Here is a 23933-nt window from a genome sequence, read left to right on the forward strand (position 1 = left end):
ATATTTTAGTACTGCAGCTACCATATAACTTAAGATTTAAATTTTGTTGTGTTTAGGCTTTCAGAGAGGATTTCAGAAAATCCTATCACCCAAATTAGTCATCACCAATGCCAATGACAGCACCCGTACCACAAACCTCTACCAGCCTGCACTTACAGCTTTTGCATGTAAATATGTAACAAAGGAGATTTGAAACTTCTTGTAACAAACTTAGAACTAAATGTTATTAAATCAGTAAAGAGCTCAGAAACCACAGATTTCTCCATATTTCACTAATATGTTATTTCAAAATATTTATAAACACCCTAGAGCAGCACAGATATAAAACAGCCAACCTATTATAACACAGATGTAAAAATTACATATTAAAATCATTAATTTGTTTTGAGTATGCAGGTTGGTTTTTAATCTTTTTTTTTTTTTTATTTCAGTTTTTATTTGAGAGAGAGAGAGAGCATGAGCAGGGGAGAAGGGCAGAGAGAGAGAGAGACAGACACACAGACAGACAGAATCTTAAGCAGGCTCCACGGTCAGCAGGGAGCCGAAGCAGGGCTCAAACCCACAAGCCTGAGAGCATGACCTGAGCCGAAATCAAGAGTTGGATGCTCAACCAACTGAGCCACCCAGGTGCCTCAGCTGGTTTTTGATCTTATTCTAATATTGTTCTCAGAGGTCTATTACACATCTCCTCAACATCCTTTTCATTACTGTTTACTTTCCCAGTCCATTCCCCACCACATGTCAAAAGATACAGTCTCTAAGGTCCTTTCAAGTATTACAGACCCATGGAAAGATTGCAACATAAGGCATAACTGTTTTTTTCTATTGCTACCTTTTCCCATGTCACAAAATAATTATTTGGATATTACACTTGAAAATAGGATGCACTTCACTTGCAATTATAATATGTGCCCTCCTTGTATCTACTCCTCCATCTCCACTTTGTCTTGGCATGTTAGCTTGTTTTCAGTTAAGGTTATTTCTCTCCTTTTCCTACCATGTACAAATAAGTCTGATCTTTTTTTTTTTAATTGACTCTGACACTATTTTTCTTATTTAAATGTGCACTCTTGTCTCTTATTTTCCTATATTTCTTCTGTGGAATGTTTCCTGACCAACTGGCATGAAATAAATCCAAACATTCATCATAAGGAAGTGCAGTTCTCTGACCACTTCAATATGTCAGGCCATAACTGAACATTTGCCTACTGAAATATACATATTATTTTGTTATGAGTTACTTTCTTTTAATTTTTTTTTATTAGTTTGCTTTATGTTTGAGAGGCAGAGAGACAGAGAGACATGTGGGAGAGGGGTAGAGAGAGAGGGAGACACAGAATCGGAAGCAGGCTCCAGGCTCTGAGCTGTCAGCACAGAGCCCAACGCGGGGCTCGAACCCATGAACTGTGAGATCATGACCTGAGCCGAAGTCAGACATTTAAAAGACTGAGCCACCCAGGTGCCCCAACTCACTTACATTACTCAGGAAAGGAACCATATGTCACTAACAGTCACTCTGAAGACTCAGCAGACTTAAAGAGCAGCCACTATTCCTTTTCCTGGCCTTCTGAGTTCAGAGCAGAGAGAGGAAAGAGAAGCAGTCTGGGGCTGGGGAGGAGGAAGGTAGTTAAGCTCTCACTTAACTGCTGATACAAAATCTCTCTCAGAGCTGGCAGATGTTTAAAAATGACTCCATTCCGTCAGGAATGGGAAAAGATATTTGTAATGACATATCAGACAAAGGGCTAGTATCCAAAATCTATAAAGAACTCACCAAACTCCACACCCGAGAAACAAATAATCCAGTGAAGAAATGGGCAGAAAACATGAATAGACACTTCTCTAAAGAAGACATCCAGATAGCCAACAGGCAAATGAAAAGATGCTCAATGTCGCTCCTCATCAGGGAAATACAAATCAAAACCACACTCAGATATCACCTCACACCAGTCAGAGTGGCTAAAATGAACAAATCAGGAGACTATAGATGCTGGAGAGGATGTGGAGAAACGGGAACCCTCTTGCACTGTTGGAAACTGTGAGATGAGGGCCTAAGCCAAACCAGTCGCCCAACCAGCTGAGCCACCCGGGCGCCCCAATGAGTTACTTTCTTTTAAATTCATCTGTATAGTTAGGGTATTATACCTATTTTGCGGGTAATTATATCTGTAGTAGATTATATTATACATAAACTTCATTTCAGGATAACAAAGAAGGCATTGAAATATTTGTTATAAAAGGGATGCTGGCCCTGATAGAGCTGAGAACCAGTGATCTAGTCCAATCTCTTTGGTTATTTTTTGTATAAATTAGGTTCATAGTGAATATTTTAAATATATTTACCTAAGAAACCACAGCTATTTAGAGAAACCGACTCTTCTAAAATCTGTACCAATTTCAAATCCAATGATCCTACAACTAGAATAAAAGTAATGTAGTTGTTTTGTTCTTTTTCTTACTTCAGTGTAAGAGGCAAGAAGTTGAGTACAGAGATTAATGTAATTTCTGATCATGGATTATAACAGCAACTGAATTTTTGTTATGGCTTCGGGTATAATTTTTCTATGGCAAATTTCACTTATTGGTTTTCTCCACCTGAAATCTATAAATCCACATGTTCTTGTTTGACTTAAAGAAATTGTGTTGTAGATGATCCCTTTTTCATTATAGCATACCTTTGATCTGCCTTCAAATGCTAAGAAATTGGTTCAGGCAGCATTTTGAAAGGGATACATTTCCCAGGAAAAGGCACAGAAATGGAGGCAATCATCTTCAACTGACAGAAAAGAGTGGTGAACTCAAAAGGGCTGAAAACTTAATCAATACTGAATCAGACTAAGCACAATGAAGTACCAGATTATTAGATAGCAGCCTTCAAAAGTGCAATAGTTACAATCCAGGAGGAGCCTGGGAGCTTTGAAAGCTTGGCTCAGCATTTATTAAGCACTCCCATTGCACACATCATGGATTGCTGAGAGTTGGTCAAAAGTTTACTACCACCGAATGCAATAATTGAATATGTCTTTGTGTGTGACCTGGAGAAATGAATCATTTTCACCAGCTTATATTTTTTTAAACTCATTACCTTAGCCTTCTGTAGAATCAATGCCACTGCATTGGTTTTATTGCTGTTATTACTGTTGTTATTGTTGTTTTATGGCTATATTTTTTTTGTTTTTTTATGTGGGGCTTTCAGCAATAAGGTCATTATTAGAAACAGGAACATGAAATTAGGGCAAGAAAAAGCTTTGATTATTCTAAGGAACCACATAATTTTGTTTTCTTCTCTCTGATCATAAGAAATATGTAACACATGTAGTCTCTCATCTTTTCTTCCAAAAAACTCAGAACCCAACTTGGAATATAACTGCAGGAAATATTTAGGCCTTCACTGTTGGCATATTTGTCTTTTCTTTCCCACTCCTCTAATTTTTTCTATTTCATTATAATTTCATAGAATTAATTGTTGTAGTACACCTTAAGTCTTTCATTGAATGATGTGGAGGGCAGACAAACAGATTTGAATAAATAGGGTCAAAATGCCTGTCCCACAGGCAACCACTTTGATTTTGATAATGCAGGAGCTTAGTTTCTTTTTTAAGTTTCCATTTATCTTAAACCTGAGAAATAGATATTCTGTCTTAGAAAACACAAACACCCAAGAGCATTTGCTTGGAGCATTCAGAAGGGATAACTAGGGAAGGAACATTAGGTAATAGAATAGATTTTGTATCTAATGAAAGAACATTCTCAAACAAAATTAAATAATTCACGAAGCTATCTTAGTCCATAGCTTGACACAGGAAGAAGAACAGTGAGAGTACAACCTGCCTGTGTCCCAGCAGGGAAAAGGAGAGGCAAAGGGGTAAGGGTATCCTGGAATTAATAAGCTTACAAGTGAGCCAACATTGCCTCTAACTGTCATGATCTTGGCTCTGAACTTTTGTAAATCTCTTAGGGAAAGTAAAGGCTATCATGAGAGAAAATAACACCATAGTTAGTGGAAGTGTCTCTGAAGAAACAACATGTAAACAGAGACTGGAAGGGTAAATCCAGCCAGCCAGGTGAAGAGTGGGCTGTGGAGAACATTCCAGGCAGAGAACAGAGGTCCCAAAGTAGGAGAGCACTTGATGCATTTGAAGAATAGGAAAGACCAGGATGGCAGAAATATAATGAGCAAGAGTAAAAACAGTATTAACACTAAGTTGAAGACATGGTTGTAGGGAGGTTTTAAACAGGGCAAAATAATCTGATTTGCATCTTTTATTTTCTTTATTTTTTCTAAGTTTATTTATTTATTTATTTTGGGAGAGAGAGAACACATGTAGGAGGGGCAGAGAGAAAGGAAGAAGAGAGAATCCCAAGCAGGCTCCACACTGTCAGCATGGAGCCCAGTGCAGGACTCAAGCTCACTAACCATAAGATCATGACCTGGGCTGAAACCAAGAGTTGGATGCTTAACCGACTGAGCCACCCAGGCACCCCTTTATTTTATGTATGTATGTATGTGTGTATGTATGTATATATGTATTTATTGAGAGAGAGAGCACACACATGCACAGGGTGAAGGTGCAGAGGGAGAGGGAGAGAGAGAATCTTAAGCAGGCTCCATGACAGTGTGGAGCCTGACACAAGGCTCAATCTCATGACCGTGAGATCATAACCTGAGCTGAAGTCAAGAGTCAGATGCTTAAGCAACTGAGCCACCCAGGTACCCTGATTTGCATTTTTGAAATATCACTTTGGCTTCCATGTATAGAATAAACTGTGTGTGTTGAGAAAAGGAAGGTGGGCAAGAGAAAAAAGCGGGTAAGAGACTATGCAGTACTCTGTGTGAGAAAGGATGGAGATGATATCTGCAAAGGTGGCAAGTGGGGGCCAGGTTCTGGATGTATTTTGAAGATAGAATTGACAAACAGAATGAACATGATAAGAGGGTAGAATGTTTAAAAATGGTTCTCAGGTTTTTGGCACGAACATCTAAGTGGATTATGATATTTAACTCGATAAGAAGATTGAAGGGAATTGTTAGAATAGAGTAGGAAAGTGGTGATAGGTTTCATTTGGGGCATCCTCATCTTGGCATGTCTATAAGACCTCTCAGAGGAGATGCCAGGTAGTTCGTTGGATAAATAAGCCTGAGTTTCAGATCTGAAGTAAAAATATACATTCTGGAGTCAATGGCATGTACACAGCTTTAAAAGTCATAGTAATAAATGCTATCACTTAGGGAGAGAGTATAGAAAAGAAGAAAATTTAGGACAGAGTTCCATGCTTTCCTGTATCCTCTCTTCCTTCTATCCCTTCTCTCCTTGGAGTAAGCCAAGGGAAAAAAATATAAAGAAACTTGCGCTCCATCAGGTGCTAGACTGTGATTGAGTGGGTGATATTTCCTCATCATCCAGCAGTCAGTAATGCAAATTCTGTTAATTGATTCAATGGAAGATTTGCTTGATAACTGGATGCTGATCTTTTTTTTTTTTTTTAAGTTTATTTATTTTGATAGAAGGAGTGAGGACGAGCAGGGGAGGAGCAGAGAGAGAGGGAGAGATAGAATCCCAAACAGGCTCCACACTGTTAGTGCAGAACCCAGTGTGGGGCTTGAACTCAGGAACCACAAGATCATGACTTGAGCCAAAACCAACAATTGGATCCTTAACCAACTGAGCCAGCCAGACGCCCCTGGATTGTGATTTTATAACAACCTTATCTCATGGGGGGTTTTAGTTTGTTTTTGTCTTTGCATTTTTGCACTCCATTTCCTACTCATTTGATCAGGGAAAAATTCCAAGAATCCATAATTCTAATTTTCCTATTATTGCCACCACTGTCTTTGGACAAAATGAACAAAGACCATGGGATCAAGAAAGGCAGCCAGCAGAAGGAGTCACAATAATAAAAAGGAAGCCTGAAGGAAATAGATCTATTTAGGATTTTCAATATTTACAAAGTAAATCGCCTTTGATTTTCCTACAGAAAATATTTGGGATAGAGTTACATGAAATCCCAATACCTCAGGTATCATGCAGACACTGGAAGCAGGGGAGATAGCAATAAGCCTTCAATCATCTTACACTGTATTTCATAGTGCATTGTACATTATTTAACTTTCAGAACAGCACACACTTTTTTTTTTTTAATCTCCCATTTTACAGCTACAGCAATTAGGCTAGTTTGTCCTGCAACATCCAAAAATAAGAGAAGATTTAGTATAACATTTTGTATAATAGCTATGTTTAAGGGTTAAGTGATGGGGTATGAGATATATATATCTATATATATAAAGGCAGAATCTCAGAGTCATGTCATAGAATTAAACCTTGTTTTTATATAATTAAACAGATTTCTTGGTTATAGTCAGAGTCCTCACAAACTAAAATCCATAGCCATTTTTTAAAAAGCCCACAAGAGTGAAACATACATTGCTTTTTAATCTTTTCTAAAGATATCAAAGGAGTTTCAGTCACATCTACAAAAAATGTTAAATGAGACTTTACACCAAATTAATTATTGGGGAAAAAGAAAAAAAACAAATTTTAGAAAATTGAGAGATAGCATCAAATTCTGTTCTCTAAAGAGGTCCCTGTACAATTAGATTTAGTACATTACCTGACTGTGTGTTTGAAGTAGTCTTTTAATAGAGATGCAAAACAGGAATCTGGGCTAGTTCTAGGATAATGGCTAAGTGTTCAGTAGGGATGGATGTTAAGTACTCCAGTTTATTACATTCTGTTTATTGCATTTTGAATACCTTAAAATGACAATTTAATGTAGCTGAAATTATAAAGAGTGGATTTTCTGCCAGCCACTCTTTAGCAAAAACCTGTGAGATATGACCAGAGATCAGAGGCTAAGTCTTTATTACATTATGGAAACAAGAATGAATTTCTAAAAATGAAAGGGCAACTCCCAGCTGTGAAGAGTTTTATGTTTGTTTTTAACAGAGTTTCACTCCCAAGCCATGACTTACATTTAAGAGCTTCCCACTCCAGAACAGACCCTTGAGGCAGGGAGTTTTAAATCATAAACGTAAAGAAACATTGATTTGTTGAAACTTTTGAGGCATTAAATATAGCCTTTGTGTGACCTTAGCCAGGATGGGAAAACATTGGTCAATCATGAAACACTGACTCACTGGAAGGTAAAAACCTTCAGTAGAATATCACAGCCAAGAGAAAAATTTCATGTGATGAGGTGTTTTTTGTATTTGTTTTCAGGAAAAATATAAAATATGATATATCCTGGCTTTAAAAAGTAAGCACAGGAAACATAAAACCTGTATCTTTTAATTCTTCTTGTAATGGGATGATTCAACAACAAAATACATTTATTACTATTATTGATATTTAAGGGAAGGAGGGAAAATAGGCAAAAGAAAAAAAAAAGACGAGATAAATAAGAGAGTTAAGGTAGAGATCGAAGAGTGTTTCCACCTGAGAAGCAGGGAGGAGAGAGAGAGAGAGAGAGAGAGAGAGAGAGAGAGAACATATGCTTAAACATGTGCTTAAAGAACATCTTTATTATTAGGAATAGGTTTTGCTGAAGATAACTGAAAAAACCAAAATAACAGTGGCTTAAACAAAGTAGATATTTATTTCTCTCTCACATGAAAGCTTGCGCAGGCAGGACAGCTCTAGCATTGGGGGTCCCACAACCGTCAGCAACCCTAGCTCATTCACTCGCATCGACCTGCCCCTGGTAATATGGCGCCACATGCATTGGGGTGGCTGTTCAGAGGCTCCCTCACCAAGTTCATATTCTAACCGTTCTTTGGGAGTACCGGACAAGGAAAAGCATGCCTTCTTCCATTAGCCAAGTTTTCCTAAAGTTGCATGTTTTGCTTAGTCCCGTGGCCATACCTAGATGTAAACGAGTCCCTGGAATGTAAACATTATTTCAAGTTTCAAATTGGAGTTTCTGTCACTAAGTAAAAAGGAAAGAATTGATATTTCTACACACAATTAGTACTCATTTCCACCAAAACTCATCATTTAATCGTATTTTCTGGGATCACAAAAATTAGGTTTTTTTGAAGTTATAATAAACGAATATGTCCCCATTCTTCTGAACAGTCATATTTTTCTATGTTTAATCATTAAGTAATATTTTGGAAGATAATCTGCATCTTCCCATGAAATTTTGAAATTTTTCTTTAGTTGTAGAAAGGAATTACTTTGAGATTTTAAAAGTTAATCTGAGGCTCTTATACTGTTCAGTCAATTTACTATGTCTGCTCATATCCTTAGTATTTTCTTCCTCCTACAAAGCTAATTTTCAGGAGAATCTTTTGGTGTGATTAGCAAAAGCATCCAAATTTCATGTATTCTTTCAAAAAAGATCAATTATTAAGTGTAATATTAAATGTAATTAAGTTGTTTCTTTTTGTGACACTATATGCAAAAATATAACTAAGGAGAAAATGTCATTTGTAATGCATATGCCCCCATTTAGAATTAAGGAAATAAAGCTATTCCTTCTATTGGGAATGACTCTAAAATAACTTATGATGAAGAAAAAATAACACCAAGAATTATACTTATGTAGTATTTACCAACATTGGAATGCATAATCAAATTTGGATGACTAGACTGTTACATGACTTTCAAGGCTAGGCTATGAAAAGTTTCTGCCTGGCTTTCTCTTTCTTTCAGGACATGAACCCTTGCAGCTCTGAGTTCTCATGTAAGAGCCCAGCTAGCCATGCTACCATGCTCGAGACTCTGAGGGAAACTACAACGAAACAGAGCAAGATGCCCAAGAAGCCCCAGTTATGAGGTAAGGCGGTGACAGAGAGGCTCGACATAACCTTCTTCTAGCCCCTAAACCGGTATTATCTAAGATGGGACAGGATGTGCCAATGTTTACTGAATCCATTGATTTGCTACCTATTTCTGCTGATTTATCTGATCAAAATTTATGCAATGATGATCTGGGATCAATCTCTGGAAAATTTGAAGTGAGAGGTTAAAAAAACTTGAAGGCTTTAAAAGCATAGGCGGTATATTTATTTTACTTCAAAAAGTAAAAATAAAATAATTCACTGAACAAAACAAAGGCTTTCTGAGGCTTTGAACTTTTATTACAAGAAAGTCTTCCTCTTTTTTGGAAAAGAAGAAAAATGATATCTAGATTAGGTATAAATGCAATGGAAATAAAAATATATAGTTGTAGAGCCCTTTCATAGTTATTATTTTATTCAAACTCCATGGCAGTTCTCTATTTCCACTCTAGAGATGAAGAAACTGAGGCTTCAGGGAGGCAAAGAATATCCCTGTTCAAGAACCACTTCTTTGGGGTGCCTGGGTGGCTCAGACGGTTGAGCGTCTGACTTCAACTCAGGTCATGATCTCATGGTTCATGAGTTCGAGCCCTGCATCAGGCTCGGTGCTGACAGCTCAGAGCCTGGAGCCTGCTTTAGATTCTGTGTCTCCCTCTCTCTCTGCCCCTCCCCTGCTCATGCTCTATCTCTGTCTCTCAAAAATAAATAAATGTTAAAAAAGTTAAAAACAAACAAACAAACCAACTTCCTCTACAGCCACACTAATTCAACTCTCCTTTATGAGTGTTTACAGGACCATGTTCTTCTCCTTCATAGGGTTATAACATTTACAAATTGCGTTTATTTGTGTGAATAAATATTAAATTTGTCTTCTCTACAAGATTGTACATTTCATTGGAGCATTACTGTCTGTTTTGGCTAACCATTGTAATCTGCAGCATCTCCCATATGTCTAGTTTATTATTAACATTCAGTAATATTTTATGAATGAATTAACGAAGTCATCCTCTCCAATATCAATGAAATAATATCCAAAAAACAGCAAACTATCAAAGTGAATCTGAACTTCCAAATCTATAGCTTTTCAAGTATTTTAAGAAGACTTTCTCTCCAGACTGTTTATGGTGAAATACCTTGCAAGTTCACAAGATATTTAGAATGCTCTTCTGGGGTGCCAGGGTGGCTCAGTCTGTTAAGCATCCAACTCCTGATTTCAACTCAGGTTGTGATGTCGCAGTTTGTGAGTTCTAGCTGCACATGGGGCTCTGCACTGGCAGTGTGGAGCCTGCTTAGGATTATCTCTCTCTCCCTCTCTCTGCCCCTCCACTGCTCTCTCTCTCTCTCTCTCTCTGAAAATAAATAAAGTTAAAGAAAATTTTAAAATAATAAAATAAAATGTCCTTCTGCTGAGCCATAATTCATATTTTTACTCATCGGAGGAAAATAATCACTATCAAATCACAAAAGTGGAGCTTTGCTTCAAAAAACAGACACATGGATCAATGGAACAGGATAAAGAACCCAGATGTGGACCCACAAATGTATGGCCAAATCATCTTTGACAAAGCAGGAAAGAATACCCAATGGAAAAAAGATAGTCTTTGCAGCAAATGGTGCCTGGAAAACTGGACAGTGACATGCAGAAGAATGAAACCAGACCACTTTTTTATACCATACACAAAAATAAACTCAAAATGAAGGAAAGACCTAAAGGTAAGACAGGAAACCATCCAAATCCTAGAGGAGAAAACAGGCAGCAACCTCTTTGACCTTGGCCGCAGCAACTTCTTACTTGACACGTCTCCAGAGGCAAAGGAAACAAAAGCAAAAAATGAACTACTGGGACCTCATCAAGATAAAAAGCTTCTGCACAGCTAAGGAAACAATCAACAAAACTAAAAGGCAACTGATGGAATAGAGAAGATATTTGCAAATGACATAACAGATAAAGAGTTAGTGTCCCAAATCTATAAAGTATCAAATTCAACAACCCCCCCCAAAAAAACAAATAATCCAGTAAAAAATGGGCAGAAGACACGAATAGACAGTTTTCCAAGACAGTTTTCCATCCAATAGATGTCTTTCCAATAGACATCCAGATGGCTACAGACATATGAAAAGATGCTCAACATCACTCATCATCAGAGAAATACAGATCAAAACCACAATGAGATACCACCTCACACCTGAAAGAATGGCTAAAATGAACAACTCTGGAAATAAGAGATGTTGGTGAGGATGCAGAGAAAAGGGAACCCATTTGCCCTAGTGGTGGGAATGCAAACTGTTGCAGCCACTCTGGAAAACAGTATGGAAGTTCCTCAAAAAATTAAAAATAGAACTACCCTATGACTCAGCAATTGCACTACTAGATACTTATCCAAAAGATACAAAAATGCTGATTCAAAGGGGCATATGCACCCCAATGTTTATAGCAGCACTATCAACAATAGCCAAAGTATGGAAAGAACCCAAATGTCCATCAACTGACAAATGGATGAAGATGTGGTACATGTATACAATGAAATATTACTTGGCTATCAGAAAGGATGAAATCTTGCCATTTGCAACAATGTAGATGGAACTAGGGTGCATTATACTAAGCAAAATAAGTCAGTCAGATAAAGATAAGTAACATATGATTTCACTCATATGTGGAATTTAAGAAACAAAACAGGTGAACATAGGAGAAGGGAAGGAAAACAAAATAAGATAAAAGCAGAGAGGGAGGCAAAGCATAAGAGGCTCTTAAATACAGAGAACAAACAGGGTTACTGGAAGGGGTATGGGTGGGGGTGTGGGCTAAATGGGTGATAGGCATTAAGGAGGGCACTTTCTGGGATGAGCACTGGGTGTTATATGTAAGTGAAGAATCACTGGGTTCTACTTCTGAAACTAACACTGCACTGTATGTTAACTAACTTGAATTTAAATTTAAAAAATATTTTAAAAGTGGAGGTTTGCTTCAAAGAAGTTTTTTCATTTATTCATGTATTCAATTATTTATGTATTTTTTTACAGCAAACACTTTTTAGTACTTCCTTTGTATTTAAAACTACGTTAGGTGCTATAAGGAATAGAATATTACATACAATATGCAATTCCTATCTCAGAATCCTTATAATCTACTTTAAGAGACTAGAAAATCATATGTCACCTTTTGAAATGGAAGGTGATTAACAAATAATTACATTCCAAAAGTGTTGTTCAGGGAATTCATCCTAGTAGACATGTGTTGAAGACTGAGGCTGTTAGATGCAGTTTCATGGAAAAGGCCAGAGAGAAACAGAAAAAAATTATGGACTGATTGTGGAAACTGCAGGTATGGCTGGAGCAACGAATGGGTGTGTGGCAATGCAACTGGGAGAGGGAATGTGGTGATGAAGCAGTGGGCAAAGGCCAGGTCATGAAGGCCTTTATGTTCTCTTAACCCCAAAATCTGTTGGAAGCCATGGCATAATTTTCCTGTTACCAAGTCATCCTGGAAATAATGTAGGTGGTAGAAAGGGATAGGGTGGCAATGGCTTATACAAGGCAGAGAGAAGCTATGAGTCTTCTAGATAATACAGATATGAAACATCAGAATATTGAAGCTACTATTTTTGGTTATTAAGTGAGTATCATGAGGTGGAAGGGGTTGAGTAAGATGTAGAAATAGAGTATTGGTCCTAGGATTCTTCCTTCCGAGATTGGAAGAAGATGGCACCATTAATTGAAAAAGAAAAAAGAGCTGATGAGCATAGCAAATTTGTGGTTAATCCAAGATTATTTGACTACACTGGGACTTTCAGTACATTGACCCCACCATTTTTTTTCATTATTCACTCTCTCAATCCATGTCCTCACTTTCTTTTTACCCAGCTCAGACTCCATGCCTAGCATTAAAATAACCCTCTGGTATATACCCATATATCCTTTTCCCCCTCTCCACCTTCTATTAATCACAATTTTCTACCTACTTCTTCCTCTGTACTTTAGTTGCTAATTGTATTGGGAGAAAAAGCATAATCATGCTCATTTGTCACACTATTTTTTAAAGCCTTCAGCACCTGAAATTCCCAGGCAGTCTCCCATCCAAGTACTAACCAGGCTAGATTCTGCTTAGCTTCCAAGATCAGACAAGATTGGGCACATTCAAGTTGGTATGGCCACAGACTCATTTGTCACACTTTGAAGTCAAAATCACAAATGCATAGCCAATTTTTACCATTGCTGGACAACTCTACAACATTTCCTTAATTTATATACTCCCTTACTCTTCCATACTACTAACCGTTTCACATATTTCCCTCCTTTCTGATTGAAATTTAAAAGCCCTTTCTTTAACTTCTATCTGAGGCTCTTCCCTCTCACTTCATTGGTAAGTCAACATATATGGCAAAAACTGCATACTGTCAAATTAGCCTTGAAAATTCCTTGGGAAGTTTCACATTGGAGACTGACATGTCTTCTCTTAAGAAGTCTAATACAACCAGTTTCTGCTCTGGCATTGGAAATTCCCTTAGGTTAGTATCCGCTAACGTATATAGACTACATTCACAGTCTTTAGTCATTATAATCGACAGCTAGGTGCTCACACTGTGAAAGCTGTATGAAAAGTGACTTCAGCTGGGGAAAGAGCATATTCGCCTCTCCCCTCTCACTCTGGGGCATAGGCTAACTGAGTGAAATGGAAGGAAAATGTTCATATAAATTTATATTTCTATAGCTTTCATCTCTCATTTTTTGGAGAATGGGAACTGATGAGTGTGAAATGTTAATTCACATTAAATAGCAGATGTATGATGTGACCCCGCTGAAAAATAGGATGCATTTTCTGCTACTTGTTAAATGTCATCATCTACTTAAAATGCTTAGCACAGTGCCTGGCATATAGTAAACAATAAGTGTAAGCTATTAGTAGTAGGAGTGTTAATATTCAAGAGTTGATGTCACAGCCAAGTGGAGAGGGCACATGAATAGGAAGATAAATGGTGGTATACGAGAAATACTAAGTAACTATTAGAGGTGCTTTAGAGCAGAGAGAGCTCACCATCAGATAAATCCTCAATGATTAGATTTAAAATGTTATGTATAAAAATGCATGAGATTATAACAGGAAGAAAGCTAGCAGCTGTCAACCAACAGTTCAGATCAGATACAGGATCTGAACACTGGAGATCATTTCCAGACCATTTCCAGAAAAATAAGCCACAAAATCAGAGTCTACACACATAATGCTTTATGGGTTTCACACGAGATGTTTGCCTTTGTTATCTGTCTCATTTAATCCTCATGGAAGTTAGTTGATGAATGAGGATGGGAACACCTTCCCTTCCTACTAATGGAAGAAACTGTCCCTTGGAGGACTGTGACTTGCCTCGCCTCCTTCCACTCCATGTCAGAGCCTGAACAAGAGCTGCTTGGGTTCTCTGACTCTAAATCCAGCCCCTTAGCCATTGTTTCTTCCTGTTCTGCCTGCAACAATCATTCAAAGAGAATAGCATGTGCTCTGGTAACAAGAGCCAGGTTTAATATATTGCTAAAATATTTCGGTGCGTGGACAAGTCCATTTAAAAAGAACAAGAAAATCTTTAGAAAGTTGTGCAACCATCAATATTGTTATTCCATTAACTAGACATGCTGGTATCATCTTAATTTAAATATTTGTAAGCAGAAGAGAGATGCTCATTTTTATTCACAATGCCTTTCCTATCCCATCTGGCACAAGCAATTTCCTTGTGTGTGCCTTTAAACTGTGTTATAAAGAAATTAATTTTACCCTGAGGGCTTTCACTGTGAATCTCACAACCTTCATTCTGGTTATTTCTCAGTTTCATCATCAGTAACAAATTGTTCTTGTGGGGGGAATTGCGCCTGTCAATTTTTCTAGTTTAGCCCATCAAATCTTTCATTAGGTGTTGCCACTAACAAATAAATGCCTTTGTTTTCTTTCCAGAGTTGTTGGCAGCTATTATAATTATTTTATCAGAGAAACACAATTTGCATTGGTATATATTTATTAATTGGAAAATTACCTTTCAAATTAGTTTATAATGAGAATGATTATGTTTACTATCACTTAGACAAAGTGGTAAATAAAAGAGTCAATTCAAATAAAGTATGTGATTAATAATTAAAAATACAAATGTGTGTCTAGTAAAAATCTGCTGATGTATGACCTCAGCTTCCTAAAGGTCAAGGGCCTTTAGACAAAAGAATAGAAAAATGCTATTACTTTTATTAATTCTTTCTCAATTCACTCCTCTAAGCTGGACTTGGCTTTGTCATCAGGGCCATAAAGATAGACATGGCATAACTCCTGGCTTCAAAGAGGTCAGTCTAAAAATGTCACAATGTCAACAGCTATCAATTATTCAACATTTTCTACATAATGGGCAGAAGGCCACATTTTCTCACACTGTACATAAATATTTTGTCATTTAAATCTCTTATTAACCTTGGAAGGAAAACACACTATAAGGAATGTGAAATTCGCAGAACTTACTCCCTGAAGGCTCTAGACCTAGGCAATAGCAGGAGGCTGTGAACCTCAGTCTCTTTCTCTGTCTGTGTCTGTCTCTGTCTCTCCTTCTGAAACTATCATGGAGATAAGAGCCAGAATAGTGGTGGAATCACCAGGCTATACAAGCACAAAAGAGCTTCTGCCTTACTTTACCTGACCCCTGCTCCTCAGAAGGTCCTGACTCTGAATGTTAGAGAAAAACTTATATGCATCGAGCTCACCATTTTCTAACATGAAACGAACGCTCACTGTCATTAGAATATCCTGGAGACAATGTGTGTGTCCACAGCATCCCTCTCCACAAATCACCAGGCATTGCTGAGGCTTTTGGTCACAGCTTAAAGATGTCATTGTGCTCTAAGCCTGGAGCCATGACCACTCAAACTCCCACTGTGGTATCAAACCCCATCTTTAGTTCAGATAAACATGTATTTCTGAACCCTAACTGTGTGCCAGGAACTGAACTAAGAGATAAATGAAGGATTAACACGTGATGTCTGCCCTCAGAAATTCTAAGGGAGGACACAGTTTAAGCACATTTTGATGAGGATGAAGAGCACAGTAGAAATTTATTCAGAGATGAATAGCAAATAAAATAAAATAAAATAAAACAATAAAATCTTTAAAAAAGAGAGAATGTTTGCCTTGCTTGGCATGGGGGCAGGAGGTGGGGGGAGGATCTAAGTAAAGAACGTTTAAACATTTAAGACAATCCTTAAAATATTTATCAAAAATCGAATTAAAGAGGTGATAAAAGTATAGACTGAGGTAGACAGATTAGATGTAAAGCCTAGTTTACTACTTCTCTTAGACCAAATTTCCTTACCTGAAAAAATATTAGTAATGACATCTACTTTTTTTGTTGTATATTTGATGCTAAAATGAGATAGTGTGTTAGTGCTCAGCACAGTATCTAGCACTTATTATTTGAGGCAGAATGTGTACATATAACAGAATTAGTATTTAAATTTTCAGGACACGTGCAATTTACCTTCAGAGATTCTGACTCATGCAGGATATAGGATACCAGGCTGTTCTGACAATTATTTTAGATAAGTATGGCCAATATTTGTGTTTCTGGAAGGGAAGAAAACATCAAAAATGCTAGTTTGTATAATCCTATGATTGACAAAATACCAGATAATACTGCTTTTTGGAGTTTTTAAGTTTATTTATTTATTTTGAGAGAGAGAGTGTGTGAGCAGGGAGAGACAGAGGGGGTGGGGAGAGATAATCCCAAGCAGGCTCCATGCTGCCAGCACAGAGCCTGTCACGGGGCTCGATCCCACAGACTGTGAGATCATGACCTGAGCTGAAATCAAGAGCTGGATGCTTAACGGACTGAGCCACCCAGGCAGCCCTGCTTTTTCTTTTTTAATCATAGGGTTATTATGAACGCTTTAAGCTGGGAGACCTCACATACACTCAATATAAACCTGTATTGATGTGTCCTAGACCAGTATGTTCTTACATGCTGATGTGAGCGGACCGTAGTTCTTCTGTAATTGCCTACGGCACTACTGTATTGTGGGTTTCTCACAGCAGGGACCATGACTTTTGTCCTTGAATCTTCACTGCATGACATGTAGCATGTGCTTATTAATAAGTGACAGTTGAAGGGAAACTGATAACTTTTATCCACTTCAACATTATAAATTTCATTTTTTATGATATGTACATACATGACATAATTTCAGTTTCTAATCACAACATAATAGAATTATCGAGAAAATCACACTACTGAGGAAATTGATGTAATTAGCGTCCCTTTAAATTCACACTGTTATCACCAGCCTTTATTAGATACTCACGTACAACATGCAATGCTACTCTGTTTCTCCAAGAAGCTTATTTTTCTATTCTTTAGTCAAATAATCACTTTTTATTACTTTGCACGCCCCCTCCCACCACCACTTTATTATGCTGACCTTGTCTGATAAATCACAGATAAACAGAAGCCATGATATGGGAAGCACCCCCTCTTCCTATCACTAAGTCAACAAACTTGTCTGACACTGCACTTCTCTATTTCTACCCTTCAGTTGTGAGGGAGAAGCTCCCTACCCAGCTGAAGTCATTCCTTCACTCCATGTCCCTTTGCCACTCACTTTGAAAGGGCTGAGCTTCCTGATTATTCCCCCCGTCTTCCACATCATCAGTCTTTCCCTCTGTAATAAATTATTCCTGCTGGCATGCAAAGGTTGACCCCCAGCACACATCTTTAAACAATATCTCCTTACATCCTCTTTACCTGGTCCCCATTTTTCTGCTTACTTTCCTAGCCAAACTTCTTACAAGGGTTGTCAACACAAACTGTCTATACTTCTCCCAGAGGGTCACTCTTCAATCCCCTGCTATTTAGCTGCCATCCCCACCATTTCTCTAAAATTATCCTTGTCAAGGTGTCCAGTGACCCCCATGCTTTCTGCTCTCACTGGACCTTCAACCATGGACCGTCCCCTCACAAATTACTTTTCTTTCTTGGAATCTACAATACCACTTCACTCTAACTTTTCTCCTCTCTCTGCATTCTCCTTCTCAGAGATGTTCCTCCACTCTACAACTTCCCTTTCTCTCTACTCTCTTTCACTGGGTGATCTCATTCATTTCTAGGACTTTGAATATCATACATGTGCCAACAAGTCCCCAGTGTATATCAGTGACCCAAATCTTTCTTCTCATCTCAAACCCCATGAAGCTAAATCCATTTAACATACAAAAAAATGAAAAACATGTGATTTTTTTCCTTTAAGATTTATTTTTCCCTTTATGTTTCCTATTTCAGTAAGTGGCATGACATCCTACCCAAGTGCCCAAGCCACAAATCTAAACATTTTTAATGCCGCCTTCTTGTTTATGTTTATCAACAAATGATTTATATACCTTGAAAATGTATCCCTTCCTTTCCTTCTTTCCTGCCAGCATCTGGCACCAGGTCACCATTATCTTCCTTCCACCTGAACAACTGTAACAAGTCTCCTACTGGGACACTACACTTTCTTATTTTTCCCCTAATTCCCAATGCATTATTTATACACTGGCCAGTAATCTTTTGTAAAATCCCAATCAGATTATGAGACTCCTCTGCTTAGAACCCTTCTACATAATTCCATATTATTTATAATGAATATAAATTGCTTTTGATAGCCTACAAGGAACACTTTGATCTTATTTACATCTCCAGCTAATCTCTGGCCATTTCCTGCCTTACCCACTATACTGCAACACATAGGTGTTCTCTCAATTCATGAAACCGTGAAAATCATTCCTGTTATAGGGCCTTTCTCTCCTTGGAATGTTCTCCCTCACTGTTTATGTAGTTAAATGCTTCACGTTCTCAAACAGCTTTCTGAGAAAATTTAAACATTACCCACATTACTAAGTAGGAAAAACACTCTTGAAAGCAACTTTTTCGTCTGTCATATTCATTGGTCAAATTCATCAGGAACCCATAGGGGAGGGGAAGGAAAAAAAAAAGAGGTTAGAGTGGGAGAGAGCCAAAACATAAGAGACCCTTAAAAACAGAACAAACTGAGGGCTGATGGGGGGTGGGAGGGAGGGGAGGGTGGGTGATGGGTATTAAGGAGGGCACCTGTTGGGATGAGCACTGGGTGTTGTATGGAAACTAATTTGACAATAAATTTCATATATTTAAAAAAAAAGAATGAAAAAAAAAACAACAAATTCATCAGTTGGCGTCCATGTTGCCAATCCATTGGTTGTTTCTGAATCTTCTTACTCGTTCTACCGACAACATTTGGCACAGCTTATCAGTCCCTCTTTTTTTTTTTTTTTAAATGTTTATTTATTTTTGAGACAGAGAGAGACAGTGCAGGTGGGGGAGGGGCAGAGAGAGAGGGAGACACAGAATCCGAAACAGGCTCCGGGCTCTGAGCTGTCAGCATAGAGCCCGACGCAGGGCCCGAACCCACGGACCTCGAGATCATGACCTGAGCCGAAGTCGGACGCTCAACCAACTGAGCCATCCAGGCGCCCCAGTCCCTCTTTCTTAAAACATCTTACTTTGCTTTCTGGCAGGGGTATACTGGAGTTTGTTTTGCAAGAGACAACTGTTAATTGTTTGGAATTTTGCAAGCCTATTGTTGAATAATAATACATAGCGTAAAGTTGGCCATGGTAGAAGTTATGCCACAGAAATTGGTAAGCATTAGATATCAGGGCTTTTAATTTTAGATAGCTTTTTGTTAAACATTTATAGTCATGGTGTCGACTCTGGGACATTGCTCCTTTAGTTCTTCTCCTGCCTTGCAAAAGCATATTCCTGATCTTTCAACATTGGAATGCCCCAGGGTTATCAGTTCAGACCTATTCCAGGTTGTTTTGTTTGTTTTTTTTAATTTTTTTTAATCTATACTCATTTTCCAGGGGATTTTATCCAGACCCATGGTTTTAAATGTCGTCTCCTTGTTTGATAAAAATTTCTCCAACATTTTTATCTCTAGCTTTGATTGCTCTGCTGAACCTCACATTTCATCTAACTGCCTTGTTAACATCTGCATTCCAATGTCTAAATAAGCACCTCAAACTTAATATTTTGAAAATGAATATTTGACTTACCACCTCTCTTTCACACATGCTCCTCCAAAAGTCTTCCCCATGTCTCTGGGGTTACTTGATTATTCTCTTGCTTTGACACCTCATATCTAATCCATCAGCGAATCTGTTTTTTAATCCCACCTTCAAAGTATATCCTGAATCTGACTACTTTTTACCATCTTGCCTGCTGCCTTCCTACTTAAAGCACTATAGTTTCTTATCAAAATTTTTGCAGTAACCTCCTCACTAGTATTCCCACTCCACCCTTGCCTGACAGCAATCTATTCTCCACTCACCAGCATTAAAAATCCTCTTGGCTTTCTGCCTCATTCAGTGGAAAATTCAAAGTGATCACTAGGACCCATTAGACCATATCAACCTGGCCCCTAGATGTCTATCTGAGTTATCTTCCACTGTCTCCCTCATTCTCTAGGCTCCAGACACACTGGTCCCACTGATGTTCCTGCAGGTTCTAAGAACACTTCAATAAAAACTTTTATACCTGCTGTCCTCTCAGACTAGAACATTCATTTCCTGGATATCTGTAGGGCTCATTTCTTTCTTTTTTTAAAAAATATAATTTATTGTCAAATTAGTTTCCATACAACACCCAGTGCTCATCCCAACAAGTTGTAGAGCTCATTTCTTCCAGCTCTTTACTCAAATGTCACCTTATTAGAAAAGACTTCCATGATCAACCCCAATACTTTTATTTTTCTTTTATAACCTTTATCACACTGTGTCATAATACTACATTTGTGTGTTTGTCATGATTCTCTCCATTAGAATATAAACTCCAAGAGGTCAAAGATTTGATCTGTTTCGTTTACTGCTCACTCCTCAACTCTTAGAACTGTGCCTGGCACTTAGTAATTATTTACTGAGTAAGTGATGAATTAAAGTTTTTTGTGTATTTGTTTACTTTTGCTGAGTAATACGCTTCCACTCCATGAGAGCCCACCAAAAAAAAAAAAAAAATTAGATTTCTAATTAAATTATCACAGAAGCTAGCCCTAATATACCTCCTTATTCTTCCACCTAATTTTCCCACAGAACTAAATTCAGCTTATCAAAACTGAACTCATCATTCTACCCACTGAAACAAGTCTTTCTGGCTTTACTGCCTCCATTAGAACAATGTATCCTCTCAGTAATGTGAATTTCAGTATTTAAAGCTTTTCACCTTTTATTCTACTCCCTTACTGTAATGTCTTACATCAACAGATGCCAATATTAAATTATTACTTCTGTAAGGACGCTTTGTCTCTTTCTTTTCATTCCCATTGCCAGCACACCAGTTCAGAATTTTTTGTTTGAGGTATTTTAGTCATCTTTTAACTACTCTCTTGGTCTTTACCTGTGAGTGTTTTTTTTTTTATCACATTATTTACTAATTAATCACTCTACATTATAGCTCTCATACTCAAATCTTCAAATGTCTAAAATGATTTATTTTAGCTGCAGTGACCATATAATTTATTGTCCAAACAGGACACTTTGAAAGTGAAAGGGCACTGTCATTAATTACATTGGGACAGCAGGTATGAACCAGAATTCAACAAGCAAAGCAGGATATGTGGTCACCTTAACTTCCTGGGGAGTGTCATGCCTTTCTTCTTTCTGGAAGAAAAACTGTTTTTTCTGACATCCACTCCATCAACATAATTCAGTGATATAAATTGAATCATCTGAGCCAACATGAACATTCCATTCCTTTTGTTAGTAATTACTTTAGGAAGGAGCATGTGATGAATTTTAGCCTGTGAAATGTGAGAGGTAGCTGCTTCAGGGAGAGCGATTTCTGAAAGATGTTTCTATACACATATAAAGACAGTTCTTATTCTTCTGCTGGCTGATATCTTGTCTGGATATTTGATGCCTGGAGCCATAGTGGGCAACTTGTGATGATGAGGTGGCTGGCAGGAGACAAAGCTGATGTCCTGGCTTCAGCAGAAAGATGAAAACAACTTGATTCTTTGATTAAATCATTGAGATACTGAATCAACCAAACCTGGGGTACCCTGTATCCAAAAGGAAGGTAGTCTTCTGATTGTGTGAGGTAATAAATTTTGTTTATTGTTCAAATGAGTTATGACAGCATTTTCAGTTACTTGCATTCCCATTTGATGCAAATCTGTCTCTGTCTCTGTCTCTGTCTCTGTCTCTGTCTCTGTCTCTCTCTCTCTCTCATTTTCATGACCCTTCACCTTATGGCCTCTCTCCCCTCTCCCACCCCTACTTACTACAACCTATTCCAATACACTTCATTTTTTAAACCACATTGAAAGACTACAATCTCTTTTTGAAAATATTTTTTATTTCCTTTGACCAATCTTTGTGTAGGCTGCCCCACATTTCAGAAATACCCCCTGTTCGTTTCTGTATACTAATGTCCTTAGAGCAGTTCATCTCAGATATTATCTCCTCAAGAACATTTCTTGATTGCTGAAATGGTCCTTATCTTTCTCTCTTTTGAACCTATGTTGCAATGAGTTCATACATCTTTCATCACCCAAATTTGACCCCATCCTATTACGTACAATCCTAAATCTTCCCCCCTACTCTTATTCTTCTCTGTAAACTTTAAACACCTGACACAGGATTTTGCATATGCAGGAAATATTTCTTAAATTGAAATTCTGAAAATATTTCACTATCTGTAGTTATTAGTGAGTTAAGTAATATTTTCTTATAATTTGCAAGGCACCACACTTAGAATACTTGGGTCTCTGCCCTCAAATCACTATCGTAAAATGCAGAATAAGAAAAAAAATGAGTATCTAATGATTAACGCATTTTTTGATTGCAGAAACTTGCTACAAATAACGTAGTAATTCTTTTGCACATACCTGCCTAGGTAACTAATTGGCCAAAGTGATTCTTTTATTGGCAGTATATTTCTACAATATATATCAGACACTTTAAAGAGATAAATGGAATCTTGCCATACATGGTGCCAACTTCTTTATTGAATTAAAAGGGACAGGAGAAAATACAGAAACATGTATCAGTTTATGGTTCCGCATCTTACTCAGATGAAATGCCTCTGATTTAGCATGTTAATATTTTAAAGAGACTTGAAATTCTATATATGTTTCAGTTTGTTTGTTTGTTTGCAATTAATGCATTATACTTAGCATTACATATGCTTAGGTCAAAATCAGTCTTAAAAGACACCAGTTCCTTTATTTTAAAATACTGAATTTAGTAAGAGAGATAAAGGCAGGGGACAGGAAAGAACTTAACACTGAATGAGTGCCTAATATGTTCCAGGCACTATGTTAGGAACTTTGGGTACATTTTCTTATTTTATCCTGAGAATCCCAATCCTATGAATCCCAATCCTATGACTTAGGTTTTTTTATCTCCAGCTTACGAATGAGAAATTTGAGGCACAGAATAGTGCCCACAAATATAGTTGTCAAATAATAGAGCCAGGATTTGAATTCAGGTAATTGATTAAAGCCAGGCCAACTTTACCAAATATATAGGTAACCTAATATTTTGGATTTAAGGTCAAAAGCTATGTTTAGCAATAAAGAATTTTTAGGATATAAATTGAGGAACTCACAAGTTAGTAAAAGAGGCAAATGTTCACAAACAATATAAAGAAAAATCCAGTAAGACCATAGGAGTTCAAAACTGAAATGCTAAGGTATCTGAATTTAGATTCCCGTGAAGGATTGGGTTGGATAGGTTATTTATAAAGTGAGCACAGAAAGCACATGTGAAAGAATGCAAAGGGAGACAGGGAAGGGCAAAACATCTGTAAATGGTGCATTAATAAACAAATACTACGAGCTACTAGTGCTTAATCTCACTGGGAGCCTCTGAGGAATTGTGTGGAATGCACTTCAAAATTACTCTACTAGCAGCTGGGGAAGCTGGCATAGTTACCTACCCACTCTCTTCTCTCCTCGTGTGAGGATTATCCCAGAGAGGTGTTAAATTCCCAGCACTTCTGGGCTTCCTCGCTTTCTGAGCACTGGCACTGGAGAAAGCCCCAAGGCAGAGAGTCAGAGATGCAAGCACTGGAGGGGGGAACCTTTCAGACTGCACCCATGCACAGGCATAGGACCTTTCTGCTCCTCA

At 37.7% G+C, this 23933-nt stretch overlaps 1 pseudogene; it reads right to left on the minus strand.

The window, feature by feature from the left end:
- Positions 1-12816: 12816 nt before the first annotated feature.
- On the minus strand, positions 12817-12935 carry LOC128778750 (5S ribosomal RNA; annotated as a pseudogene).
- Between the last annotated feature and the right edge of the window lie 10998 nt (positions 12936-23933).

This window comes from Panthera pardus, unplaced genomic scaffold, assembly GCF_024362965.1.
Source record: "Panthera pardus isolate Hobbes unplaced genomic scaffold, ASM2436296v1 HiC_scaffold_20, whole genome shotgun sequence".
Taxonomy (NCBI): domain Eukaryota; kingdom Metazoa; phylum Chordata; class Mammalia; order Carnivora; family Felidae; genus Panthera; species Panthera pardus.